This window comes from Talpa occidentalis, unplaced genomic scaffold, assembly GCF_014898055.3.
Source record: "Talpa occidentalis isolate TD23 unplaced genomic scaffold, MPIMG_talOcc4v2.1 talOcc4.7, whole genome shotgun sequence".
Classification (NCBI taxonomy): domain Eukaryota; kingdom Metazoa; phylum Chordata; class Mammalia; order Eulipotyphla; family Talpidae; genus Talpa; species Talpa occidentalis.
The window spans coordinates 13570013-13583017 of record NW_023605083.1 but is presented as its reverse complement, the minus strand read 5'-3'; the positions used below and the strand labels follow the sequence as shown (position 1 = coordinate 13583017).

At 36.8% G+C, this 13005-nt stretch overlaps 1 protein-coding gene across 8 annotated transcripts in view; it reads right to left on the bottom strand.

Moving 5' to 3' along the window:
• Positions 1-13005, bottom strand: part of BNC2 (basonuclin 2) — a 417406-nt gene that overhangs the window by 174550 nt on the left and 229851 nt on the right. The window contains exon 1 of one of the 8 annotated variants that reach the window (XM_054688705.1): positions 11688-11832. The exons of the other annotated variants lie outside the window; for them this stretch is intronic. The gene's annotated coding sequence lies outside the window, so the exon portion shown is untranslated. Of the gene's footprint in view, positions 1-11687; positions 11833-13005 lie in introns of those variants that run through there. 8 annotated transcript variants of the gene reach the window in all.

Genomic DNA, 13005 nt, shown 5'->3' with positions numbered 1-13005 from the left:
ACAGGTATTCAATTTCCAAAAAGGCACTGACTTTGGCAAGTCATGTGCAACCTCAGAGAAAGGAAAAAGAAAAAAGAAAAATAAGGAGAGATGGAGATAATAATAAAGGAATGTCAAGGAAAGGAAGTGATAGCCAATGAAGTACCATTTTAAAGAACACAGGACCAAGTCCACACATTTGTAAACTGGTTCATAACCATTTCAACTTCATAGATGTTCAGGTCTAAACACAGGTAGTGTTACCTAATTTTCCTAAGTTTACACTTAGGGGTGAATAAACAATTTTACTATGTTCTTGTGGAATCTATTTGGAAGGTCAAAAAAAAAATTGAAGAGTGCTTTTAGCTATCCTGCCTTAATAATCTGGTTAAACATAATATATAGAGAAACTAATAAGCCTTCTTGACCATACCCTAGTATGCTTACATATGTTATACATAGTTGCTTTCACTATCAGAAGAGGTTCTTTTTAAAATTCTTGAAATGAAAGATGAAGTTTCCCTACACTTTCCAGGCAGTTAATATTTTCAGATGGAAGCCCCATAATATTCTAATTTCAAGCTCTAGTGATTTAATTTATAAATTAACAAAAATTGATGCTTTAAAAAAACATGTACCAAGGAAAAGAAATGTGGCTCCTATGAAAGATTAGTGTGTAAGCAGTTTTTAATCAGTCAGACAGGGTTCCCTTTTCTTACTACCATTATTTTTTTCTTATTACCATTATTTCCTCCAATTTCCAAATGTCCCATCCTTGATGGGCAGCCACCCTGCCAGTAGTGGCTACAAAGCACTGTTTATAGTTGAGCAAAACTGCAAAAAATTTGAGGTGACTAATTCACTAGGGGAAGGTAGTGAAGAAAAGGTGGGAAGCCTGCAATAAACTATATCTACCCTGATCCTACATTCTCCAAGAACAGAGAAGGATTCCTTCGGGGTACTCCCCACTTACTATGTGGCCTTGTACAAGTTATTGATCTCACAGCCCCCAATTTTTCATTTACAGCAACAGAATACTACAACTTTTTACACAGGGTTTTATACTTTACAGTAGGTATGATAAAAGAGTCTTGCATCATACCAGACACATAGAAAATGGTCAATGAAAACATTATTATGACCATTAAACCTAAAATTACACAAAATATTTGAAACACCTAATTCTGATATAAATAATATATGGCTTCCAAACATTCAGTTTGATCTACTTGTTCTTATTGTGATTTTAGGCTTCCTAAATGTTATAATTCTCCAATCTAAATTTAGTGTTCTCAAGAGAAACAAGACCTTGTGATTTCCATTTGGTTCATTGGTGCTCAGCCCTATGGAAGGAAGATGCTCAAGACAGCTGTTTGAAGTAAAGGTTGTCTAACTCAGATCAGGACAGGCTGGAGAAAATGGCACCTTAGGGTCCCTTCAGAGTCACTATTCATCTGCCCAAAGAACTTTCATAGTAAAAGTCTCAGAAATAAAATCATTAGTTCAACAAATATTCTGAGTATCTACTCTGGGCAAAGAACTGCAGGTAAAGGCAGACTATCCCCAATCACGTAGCCTGCCAGGTAAGTAACCAAGCAGTTTAGAGTAGGAATGAACACAGTGTGTGATGGCACACTGTGTATCCTTCACCAGTCTTCCAGAGAAAGAGCAGTTTCGTTGAGAAGAACTGAAGTGGGCCCCGAAGGAGAAAATAAGCATGAGCTGTTCCAAGATTAAAAAAAAAAAAGTCTGAAACTCAACTGCAAGACAAGCTACATATGAAGACACAGAAACTAATTCACAAACCCTGCTAAAGATAAACTGAACTTTAACCTTAGGGTTTTTCCTTGTGTTGCAGGTAGTAAATGTACATAGTACAGGGGTACAGGCCATTCAGGTACCTGGGATGCAAGGCCGTACCCAGGAAATTCCAGCAGGCACAATTCTATTTTTTTCTGAATGGCTCCTGGAACATGAGGTGTGGTGAGTATTCCCGCTTTTCCATCATCTCGCCCCTAAGTCTTAAATCCCTTATCTGACCTTCCTTCTAGTCTGCCTTTTCCTTGCTTCCCAGGACTCTTCTCTGTTACTGTTCTCAGTTTTGACTGAATTGAGAGTTAGAAAAAACAGATTTAAGTCTGTGTTGTTCTTACTGTTCTCTGCTTTCCGCTCGGTAGTTTTAGTTGTCTCCTGTCTAAGGATCATAAGTGCTTAGGAAGGTGAGTCACCTCGATCTCATTCCTTAATACCAAGTCACTTATAGCTCATGCATATTATGGGTAAACACAATCTGCATCCCCATCAGTTCTGCAGGAAAGGCCTAGCTACATAATACAGATATCACTCAGTGCAATGGTGAAGGAGGGGTAGAGACTGGGGAGAGAGTGGCAAAGGATTCAACACACGATGTAACCACAACCGGAAGGATTACAGTACAAGGAAACGTACCTAGTAATGCAACTGAAGAAGGATATGCTGAATCTGAAGCATTTTAAATTACACTCATGGAGTGGCATTTGGGAGCCCTCTTTGCTCGACTAATGGTTTTCATGCCTGCCAGATGCACGACTATAATTAGATTCACTAAAACTTGAAAAGAATGGCCAATGAGTAACATTTTTTCCTAAATATCCCCAGAAGGAATCTGAGGTTCCCTAAAATTTATGTAGAAGAAAAAGCAGTCTATAGATAAGAGATTGAAGGGGTAAGAGTCCTGTTAGAAAATGAGGAATACTAAATATATCAGGGTTCTATATGAACTAAAGAGAGACAGGTATCTTTTGAGTTGTTTACTCAACCGAATTTAAACGGAGTCAATGAAAGTTTCTAACTGCTTTTGAAAAGGGATCTACTCTGATCTTCACTTTTCCCTGCCTCTGAGTTCAAGGATGCCAACAGGTTGAAGGCCATAAGTACACGGCACCTTCCCCAGGGCACAACACACATATACTTAAAATAATTAGTCAGAATATCTACCCATTTTTAAGATGATGTATGTATAGCCGACTCGCTGGCACTTAAAAGAGATATTTAATTTGTTGTGATAGGATAAGGGGAAAGTATCTGTCAGTTAGGCTGCCATTTCTGTCATATTTTTTAATAATACAGCTCCTGTAATTACACTGCGGTTCTTTATATTAACTCAGTGAAAGCTTACTTGGTTTTAGCATGAAAACAATTTATGAAATTATAGAAACAGACTGAATACAGCAGTTCATTTGTTGAAGCAATTATCCAGATCCTTGTCAAAAAAAAAAAGTACAAGTAAAGGAGGACTGTGATGTACAAAAATGGTTCTAATTCTATGCTCTAATGTGTACAATATGTCTGTGGTTGTGCTGAATTATGTTAATAAACTGCAGCCGAAATATATTTGTCACAACACAAAGGAAAGGCGCTATCAATCGTCTTGCCAGATACTTTAAATTAGTCACTAAAGGGTCTAGACAGAGTTTCCTCTACAACCTGAAGATGAAGAGGAAGGTTCACTGGATGGTGTTTTCTATGGGACCAGAGGATTTTCTAATATTTTGAATTATCTGGATAATAACTGTAAAATGCATTGTGGCACAAATACCATTTTTAAATGACACTTAAATATCCAACCCTGGATACCAATCTGATGTTATTTTTGAAAGGTTAGCCTATGAAATGTAGGTTCCTGCAGATTATGAGATGGGATTATTTGGGGATACTTGTTGCAGGGAAGACAAGGAATAACACAACCAACCAATGCCAGGATTGCTGTTTAAATCATTGCACAAATACTAAAAATTTTCAAAGTAGAAAAAAATCTCACTTCGCACCATGAAGGCAGGAACTCTATAGTTTGTGAGCATTTAGTCAGTAAATAACTTGTAAAAGCAGCATCATAAAGTGCTTTATTCCAAGTTTCACTAAGCATGCTTACCAATTCTCTGAAATAACCCTAACTATTTGAAAATGTTCTACCTGCAGAGTAAAGGAATGATTATTGATTTAACTTCACTAAATATGTAGTCATCAAAATCTTAACACATGTAAATGTAGTGTATAAATATCTCCCAAAGAAATAATTGCTTAAGCAAGAAAAATTATTTCTCTATACTAATAACCTAGTTTCTTTCCTCTAGACCACAGAACTTCAATTAAAAACACACTACTAAATGTTTCCTTTTAATTATTTTAATAGTTAATTTGCAGGAGGTGAAAAAGAGAACAAGGATCTAACACTAAAATAAAATGAAGTGCTAGAAAACAGAAGCAAAAAAAAAAAAAAAATTCCAAGCTCAAATTGTGAATTGTGCAAAGTGTTATATGCAATAAAATGTGGATGTCGTTCTTTCTCCCCACATCTGGAGATAGTTTAGTATACCGATTTCCAGAAACCAAGCAATCGTCCAGCCTGACTAGCCCCTTTCATTCACAAATAAACAATTAATGGAATGGGCAACTAATTTTCCAAGTGTTCATATTCATTAGGCTGTTTCCTGAAATTAAGTATCTGCCTCATGATGCAATACTGTACACATGGAACTGTCTACCACTCCCACCCTTTTCTCCAGTCACCTTTCTCCTATCAAACCTAGAGAACTAATAAGCATTTGTATTTCTATTCCCTTTCCTTATAACAGACTAGGATTTGAAAATGAAATTCTCTCAACCATGCTGAATAAGCACAAACTATTAAAACACCATAAAATCTTTCACCAAATCCTTGCAAGAATTTCTGTTCCTGTCATGCAGTCAATTCACTAAATATTTATCAAGCACCTACTATGTGGAAAGCAGACCTCTAAATCCTGACTTGTAAACATAAATACATCCTGGAGGAATTTACAACTGAGTAGGGAGATAAACCTGACCACAAATAACTATACTATAAAGCAGAATGTGATCAATGTGACAAGAGAGGCATAAACGAAATGCTTTAGGGTTCAGGGGAGAGAGAATACTTCTTTTGAGGTAATGAGAAAAGGCTTAGTGAAGGAAGTGATGTGGAAGATGGATAGGCTTCCAAATGGCGCTGGACTCTAAGGTCCTCAAGGTCAGAGCCCAAGTTTTGCTTTACTTGGCATAGTCCCTCCAGCCCAAAACCTAGCCCAGTGTTAGGCTGCCAGCGTTATGAAAAAGCTATTTAACTGAATTCAACAAGCCAGGATGGGGAAAGATCACCCGAGAAGATGAAATGAGTAATGCCAATGGCTGCAAGATGGCAAGGGCTTATTCAAAGAACATGGGCGTTATGGAAAAGAGAAAACTTCTAGGAACATAAGGTTATAAAGGTAGTCTGGAAAATAAACTAAACCAAAGTAAATGTTAGTCACCAAATTTTATTTTAAATTTGTGGACCACGGGGGAACACTGAAAATTTCCAAACATATGAATAATATAATTAGTAGAGCCATTATCTATTGTACCAGTTTTAAGTAAGAATATACCCAGTGTATTTTTCCAATTTTAAAATGCATCACACATAGGGGATGGAGAGGTGGGGTGTGGAGGGGGATTACTATATTAAAGAAATAATTAGAAACCTACAAACTCTCTGCTGTGAGGCTCATGCTGAACTATGAATGCCAGGAAAAGGCCTGTTATATTAAAAACAACCCCTGAAAATGTTCATTAGTGAATTTTAAGTTTAAGAGAAAAAGAAAATTAAAAAGAATAGCAGCCCAAATACCACAGGTTATTCAAAATCAGCAGTGGCAGCAGGGTGTGGAGCATTCCACTACTACTACTCAGGCTCCTCAGAACAGGTATTTATAACAAAAACACCATCTGCAGCTCTTTTTTGGAAAAAAAAAAGAGATGACTGAGTACTTCTGTTTTATAATTCCATGGATTCTATTCAAGCAGTGTCCCTGACATCTTTCACTGAAGTGCCAGTGGGAAAAAGAAAAGGGAGAGGCTTCTAGATCTCTCACCATAATTTGGGTTCCCCTTTACTACTGGACTAGTCCACCACCAATTCTGTTTTAAGTGAGCAATTCTTAGTAACTTCGACAGCTGAATGTGACAGTTCTCTGGTATTAACTAGAACAGTGACCAAGCACGCTTGTCATGTGGACAGGTCATGTACGACTGCAACATTTTTTGAGTTGTCTCAGATCCCAGACAGACTGTATATTTTAAATTGCCCAGATGATATCACGTGTCATTTGACTCAAACAAAGTAACAGTCACAAAAGGAAGAAAAGTACTTTATGGAAAATCGCCCTCAAAGAAGGCAAAGATAATGAACATGAATCCATAATTCCAGTTCATGGGCATCCAGAATCAAACTTAATGGACTAATGCTCAAATTCAAATTATAACATGTCCCATAAATTACCAGAAATTAATGCTCATGATTAAAAGCCCAAAACATGTCAAATTTGACTATTATAAACTTCAAGGAAAAACACAAAAATATTGGGTGGAGAGGGCACATATACTCAGGGATTTCAATATTTGGAGTTTTTAGTAGAAATAGTTGACCATTGGTCAAAACATAGCAGTCTTTCCAGAATACCAAAAAACTACCTAACCAATATAAATGGCTTTACTAAGTTAAAGGAAAGAAAGGTTAGTGTTTTCAAGCAATATTTAAAAGCAAAGTTTCTAGGATTTTCTTCCTCTTTTACTTCAGTCTGGTTGCCAAAGAAGTAAATTTATGGAGCTGAAAAATATATTTTCCCACTAGTAAAAAAAATCTCTCTAGCTATACTCTAGAGTCCCTAGCCAGACAATGTTTGCTGTTGAGCACAAGGAGAATGCTCGCAAAAGTGAGAACACAACACAAATCTGTCATTATTGCCACAATTAATGAATGGCAAGATGCTCACATGTCTTGTAGCAAGGAAATTAACCATTCTGCCTCATATCTTCCTAAAGCTCTTAATCATAGTTATCATTTCTCAAGCTAAGTTTCAGGCACGAAACTAAGTATTTTTTTTTATTCATTATTCACATGTAAAGTGGCTACTTTACATATAAGAATTTAATTTTTGAAATGGCCAACCAAAATTGGTCCCATTATCATCTCCATTTTACAGACAGGGAAACTAAGGGACAAAGAGATTAAATGACTACAGTCTCCTTGTTCAATGGAAAAAAAATGGAATCAAAACAAAGTGGAATTCAAAACGAAGTCTCATCAGTTCAATAGTCACAGTTCAATGTCTGACTGTATTACATTAAGATAACTCCAAATGAGTTGGCAAATCTGGCAACCGTGACCAATTCATAAAGTCTCCAAACCCACAGTGAAAAGGTCCTTCTTGGCACACACAAAAATTAAGGGATTCTGGCACAACAGACCTCTCCTGCTGCGCCCGCTGCTCCCCTCAGCAGTGTACTTCGCTCCTTCTGCCTGCTCTGCTCCCCGCTCTGGCTCTGGTGAATTCTCTCACCCTCCCATGCTTCTGACTGTACCCAGTGCTTGTATAAATAAATAAATAAATCTTTTTTTAAAAACAATTAAGTGGTTCTTACTAGTGTTTCACATTCTCTTTCCCATTCATATGTCCCCTCCCCCCTCCCCCAATTTTAACCCTTCTGTCCTCACTTCCATTTGTGTAAATATTACATCTTTGAGGAACTATATAATAAATAGTTTCCACAGATAATATGAAAATCATTTATGTGAATTACAACAGGTAATTGTGAAAGGCTTAAATGAGTGTTGGAAAAACTATAGTACTTATTCAGACAACCATACAGTGAATTTTTGAATATGAAAATTAATGTGGGATCATTGATAAATTTAAATTTTATGGTCTATCTTGAAGTTCATTTTTAATCTTGGAATTGCAGTCAAAATGAGGCACTTATTCTGTTACTGAAAAAGAATGTATAACTCATCTGGATGTTTTATGGAAGAATAAAACCTAAAAATTAAGAATCTAAAAAAATGAATTGCCTGCTTTTGAACTAAAATTGAGAGTAAAATGTAGCTTTTTAATGAGATGTAAATTGGAAGTTCATAATTTTGGTTTAAAACAATTCAATTAAAAACATCATTCTATGAGAAATTATATTTTGCTTGAGAAATAATGTATCCCCCAAAGAAAGCAAAACAGAGCAACACAGAAAGAATTATGAAAACAATGCTATATCTACATTAGAGTTCACTCAGCCTACACTTTTACCCAAGTGAGTCCCCACAAAGTCCTTTGGAGTCAGTACCTTCAAATTTCACCTGGGGGAGGGGGTTGGTAATGTGAGATTATATTATATTCAGGAGTACAAAGCACATGTATATAGTCTTTGTGGCAGACACGAAGATTACTAAAACAATTCAGTCTTAATAAAGGGTCAGATTCCAGGGGCTGGGTTTTACTAAGGTTCTCTGAAGCAGTTTTATTTCATTACTCAAATATATTTGTTATATTCAGGCTCTGCTTTAGGCACTATAAATTCACTTATTCCATCCTCACAATTTATTTAAATTATATAGGAAATAGGTATTGTCCTTATTTCACAAATAAGGAACTTGGGACAGAGTAATCCATGCAACACCATGCACTTAATACAATGGTTTCAAACCTCAGCAGCCTGGCTCCAGAGCCCATGCTATTTGTCTCGGTGCCACCCTATCCTTTCTCAGCAAGGCTAGTAACACCATGCCTGGATGAGTTTCTAAAGTAAGTGTCATTTTATAGTGAACAAAAGCAACTTTCCAGCTACCTACTCTAAAATATACACTCTTCTAGAAAGGCTTGCTTGAGGGAATCCTATCAGTAATCCCAAAGGCAATCCTCAGTACAGTGCTTTGGTGTCAGTGTGGTTAGTGCCTTGGGGACTGTCCTGACTGACCCCTCCCTGCCATGTGACCTCTGAAATGGCTGGGGTCTGCTGGCTGGCCGCAACGTCTCTGTGATTTAAACCAGACCATCTGGCTGACTTGCTCTCTGAGCTGGGGCATGCCTAAAAATGCTCAAATTGCATTTAACAACTTCTCTTCTTTCTGGCTAAATTTAGGCCTCTAGAGCTGTTGAACAAGGATTTCAGCTCATGCGATAATAGCATAGAGAAAGCTTTCTTTGAAATTAGCTTTTTTCATCTAAAGACTGTTCATGGGATGACACGGCAGGAGGAGAGCCAGGGGGAACGTGCAGCGGCCTTGACACTGGATTCTGACATAATGTCCAGGGGTTCCTTCCCATGTACAGATTGCAATCTGTAAGAAAGATTTGTAAATTTTAATCCCAAAAAGGAGAAAAATTTCACAGAATAAGCCCCTAGGATTAGAGTATCTACAAAATTTTCCAAACTACAAATCAAAAAAGAGGTTAAGGGAAGGAGAAAATGAAATGGGAAAAGGATGTGTATTCCTCCCTTCTGTAGGAGCCTTGATTTAAAGTTATACGTTCTCCAAAACCAGATTGATTCAGCTGGCACTGTCTAAAGCGCCAACATAGTATTTTCTAGAGCTAACAGCTGACTGACCTCATAAAGGTAGAGACATACTCCTGAAGTTCTCAAGAAAGAACTGCTCTTTGAAAGGTCAACTAACTTGCAGGAAAGACAAAAGGAGAATGATTCATCACCCAAAATGTCCATACTGATTTGACAACAATTTTCCAAATTTTTAGAAATGAAGCAATTCAGAAAGATCCTTAAAACAAGGAATCTTAAAAGGCTGACCAACTAGGGGTTCAGAAAGAGAAAGGGGAAGAGAATAATTTAAGAGAATTATAAAAATGCAAAGGAAATGAGAAATAAGGAGAGAAACAGGACATAAAACTTTCTAGTTTAAATACAGAAAAATAAATATGTACAACATGAATTCTCATCTAAGACTTGCAGAGGAAAAAAAGGAGCAAGAGCAAATTCACCACCAACAAATACTTTAGAAAAATAAAAATAATTTTCTTTTTAAAAAAGGCTCTGGCACACCAAACTCCCTGTGATTACAGGGTGAAAACTGTAACATAAAATCTCAGTGCATAAGTGCCAGAGGAAAAGTAACTTTCCCCAAATAACAAAATAAAAATAAACCTTCACTTAAAATAATATATTACACACTGATGTAAACTGAAATGCTCTTGTCCATGGGTTGAGCTTATAAAACCCTTAAACATGAGCATGTAACACTAACAAACTATTTGACATTATTATTTGGGTTCAAAGACTCCCTTTCTCTAAATGTTTATAGCACCATACCAGTTATTTCAACTGAGCTGACACAATGAATTTCAAATGATCTAATACTTTTGACTTACCAGCGGATTAGCACATGATTACCCTGAGTAAAAGGATTATTATTACTGCTGCTCTAAGATATTAACACTTTCTGTAACACACTCTAAGGACACTGTATAGATCACTAAAAAATGTGACAAAGTACATAGAGGAAAAGGATTTTTTTTTTTAAAAAAGAAGGTGATAAGTACTCTTCTCTGTTAGGTTTTCTACTTAAAATTAGGTGGGTCTCCCAAATGGTAGAATTGGCATTTTGCATGACACTTTGGGTGGTGCGCAAGTCACAAACAAGTCCGATTTTCAATGCACTCAGGAAATTAAGCCACGTGTGGCCTTCTTCCCATGAAAATCAGGCTCCAAACAAAAAAACCCCACTTTGTAATAGACAACTAATTCTCATGTAATGAATGACAGAACACAGCATTAATGTACTTAACAAGACAGAGCTAAATTCAATGAAGCTTGACGCCATTTATATGAAAAAGGGTTACATTTGTAGACAGAGCCAAAGAGAGAGAGGATAATTCTGAATTAAATAGTGCAGCTTCTGCTTTAGTTAGTCCTTTCACTGGAAATAAAGATTATAGCTAAAATACAACCCTTAAAACTGGCAACAGCAAACAAAGCTAAATACCATTATATAGTGATGAAAAAGTAACAGCTAAAGGACTTTGCTCAGTGCTTTTGCTGTCAAAAGTGCCATTTTTTAATAGCCAAATTCCTGGTCTGTTAGTGTAGTGTTCTTTCCCTATCAGACTTCATGATATGCAACTCATATAGTACATACCACAATCATAGAATATTCAGATAGCCAAATGTCATCTAAGAAGCTACTGAAGGGCCTCCCCTGGTGGCGCAGCAGTTGAGGGCTGGGTTGCGAGGCTGGCCGCAACCTCTGCAGCACCGGTTCCATCCCTGGCCACCGGCGAGGGTCCTCCGCCCCCCCAAAAAAAAGAAGCTACTGAATTGTGGAGCTATAGCATCAAAAGATCTGAAAGTTAAGCCACAAAATGAGAACGTAGAAAAAATAAATTTAAGTGTCTTTTTTTGCAGGGTTTAGTGTTGTTTGCCCTACCCTAACAAAATGTACAGAGACATCCTAGGAGTACCAGTTGTATGAAGTGTGTGGATATTTAGGATCATTGCAACAAAAGCTTGTCAAAAGCCCATGGTTAACATAATGCCAACAGTCTTTTCTCAGTGTAAGTTTAAAAAATAGATTTTAAAGTACAGTAAAAAACACAGCATATGAACAAAGTCAATCAAGTACCTACATTCTGAAAACAAATAATGAGAAAATACTTTAATTTCTCTAACAGATTTGCTGTAAGAACATGGATCTAACTAGCATACTTTCTTCTGCGTCTGGTGATATGACTTATTTCTGTAGGATGTTCTTACACACATGGAGGTAGCACCACCTGGAACTGCTATACCTTCAGGCAGGGAGGCTTCAGTTTCCCTCCTTTCTCCCCTATCCACAGTGTTATCTACTTCTGTTGTCACAGAGCCAGGGAATGAAGCTCTTCCAGAAAACTTACCCAAGATCAAACTGTGCCTGGTGACAGCAATGTCCAGGCCATAAGTAATGTTCAAAGGCTCCAACAACGCCTGTGACTGATCATTCTCTTTCCCTTGCCATCACCTGCTGATTTTGTCCAGGTGTTTTATGGCTATCTTGAGGATCTGGAGAACAGACAGAGGGAAGACTTTGCCAATTTCTTTTGTCTGGGATTACGAATTCCTTACACAGATGGCGGACAGCCTCAGCTCTGGGCAGCGCCAGGCTAGATTGCCTTCAACCTCCAAGAGGAGAAATGGAGAGAGACATTCTCTTCTCCCACAACACTGCCTGTAATGTGTCTGTGGTTTGCAAACTGAGACAGTATGACTTCACAGGGGGTAGAGCAAGGAGGGGAGAAAGTCAACAGCTAACTTGAAAATATTTACTTGTTTGAGGTATTCCTGAGCATTTCCCAAGGAATTAAAAATGCTGATCAGAATGATTCCTAACAATCTTCTATCAAAGAGTTGTTACCCCAAGTTTCCATTAGTTTTTCACTTGTATATCAAAGCCACCAGCTCTCCTAAATTAGCCCTACAGGGATTTTAAAAGTTTGAGTTAATCTTTCAAAGCTATTGCACTACTATGCTGGAAAGAAAATCAGACTGGTATTTAAACTATGTTGTCTAATATAGTAGCTACTAGTCCTAAGTGGTTACTGAGCATTTGAAATGTGGTTAGCTCAAACTGAAATGCTTTTACACTCCAAGTATAAAACAGACAATTGACTTAGAATAGTCAGTATGAAAAGATGAAAATAAAATATCTCTGTAAATATTAATATTCATTACATATTTTAGTATTAATTATAGGTGGAAATAATATTTTTTCTATTGGGTCAAATACTATATATCATTAAAATCCACTTCACCTGTTCCATTTAACTTTTGTGATGTGGCTACTAGAAAAATTGTACTTGTATATAATATTGCACATATTTCTATTGGCCAGAGCTGGTCCGGACACTGAGATTCTTTTCCATTTCTGTCTGTTGTTGGTGATTTGACCATGGTCTTCTTTCATAACTTTCAGATCCTGATTACTTTCAAATGTGAGATATAGCAATCAAGGTTATATAGCTCCCAAAATTATAAGATTTTATTTAGCCATTTTGCAGATGTTCACTCCTAAAACTCATGGTCTATTTACATTTGGACCTGCTCCAAAGAATCAGTGAAGAACAAACAATAGAACAAAATTTATTAATTATTCAATTAATTTAAGAACCTAAAGTTCCATCTGATGACTTTTTAAAAGTTTTTCAGAAGGATTTGCATAATATTTTTAATTAATAT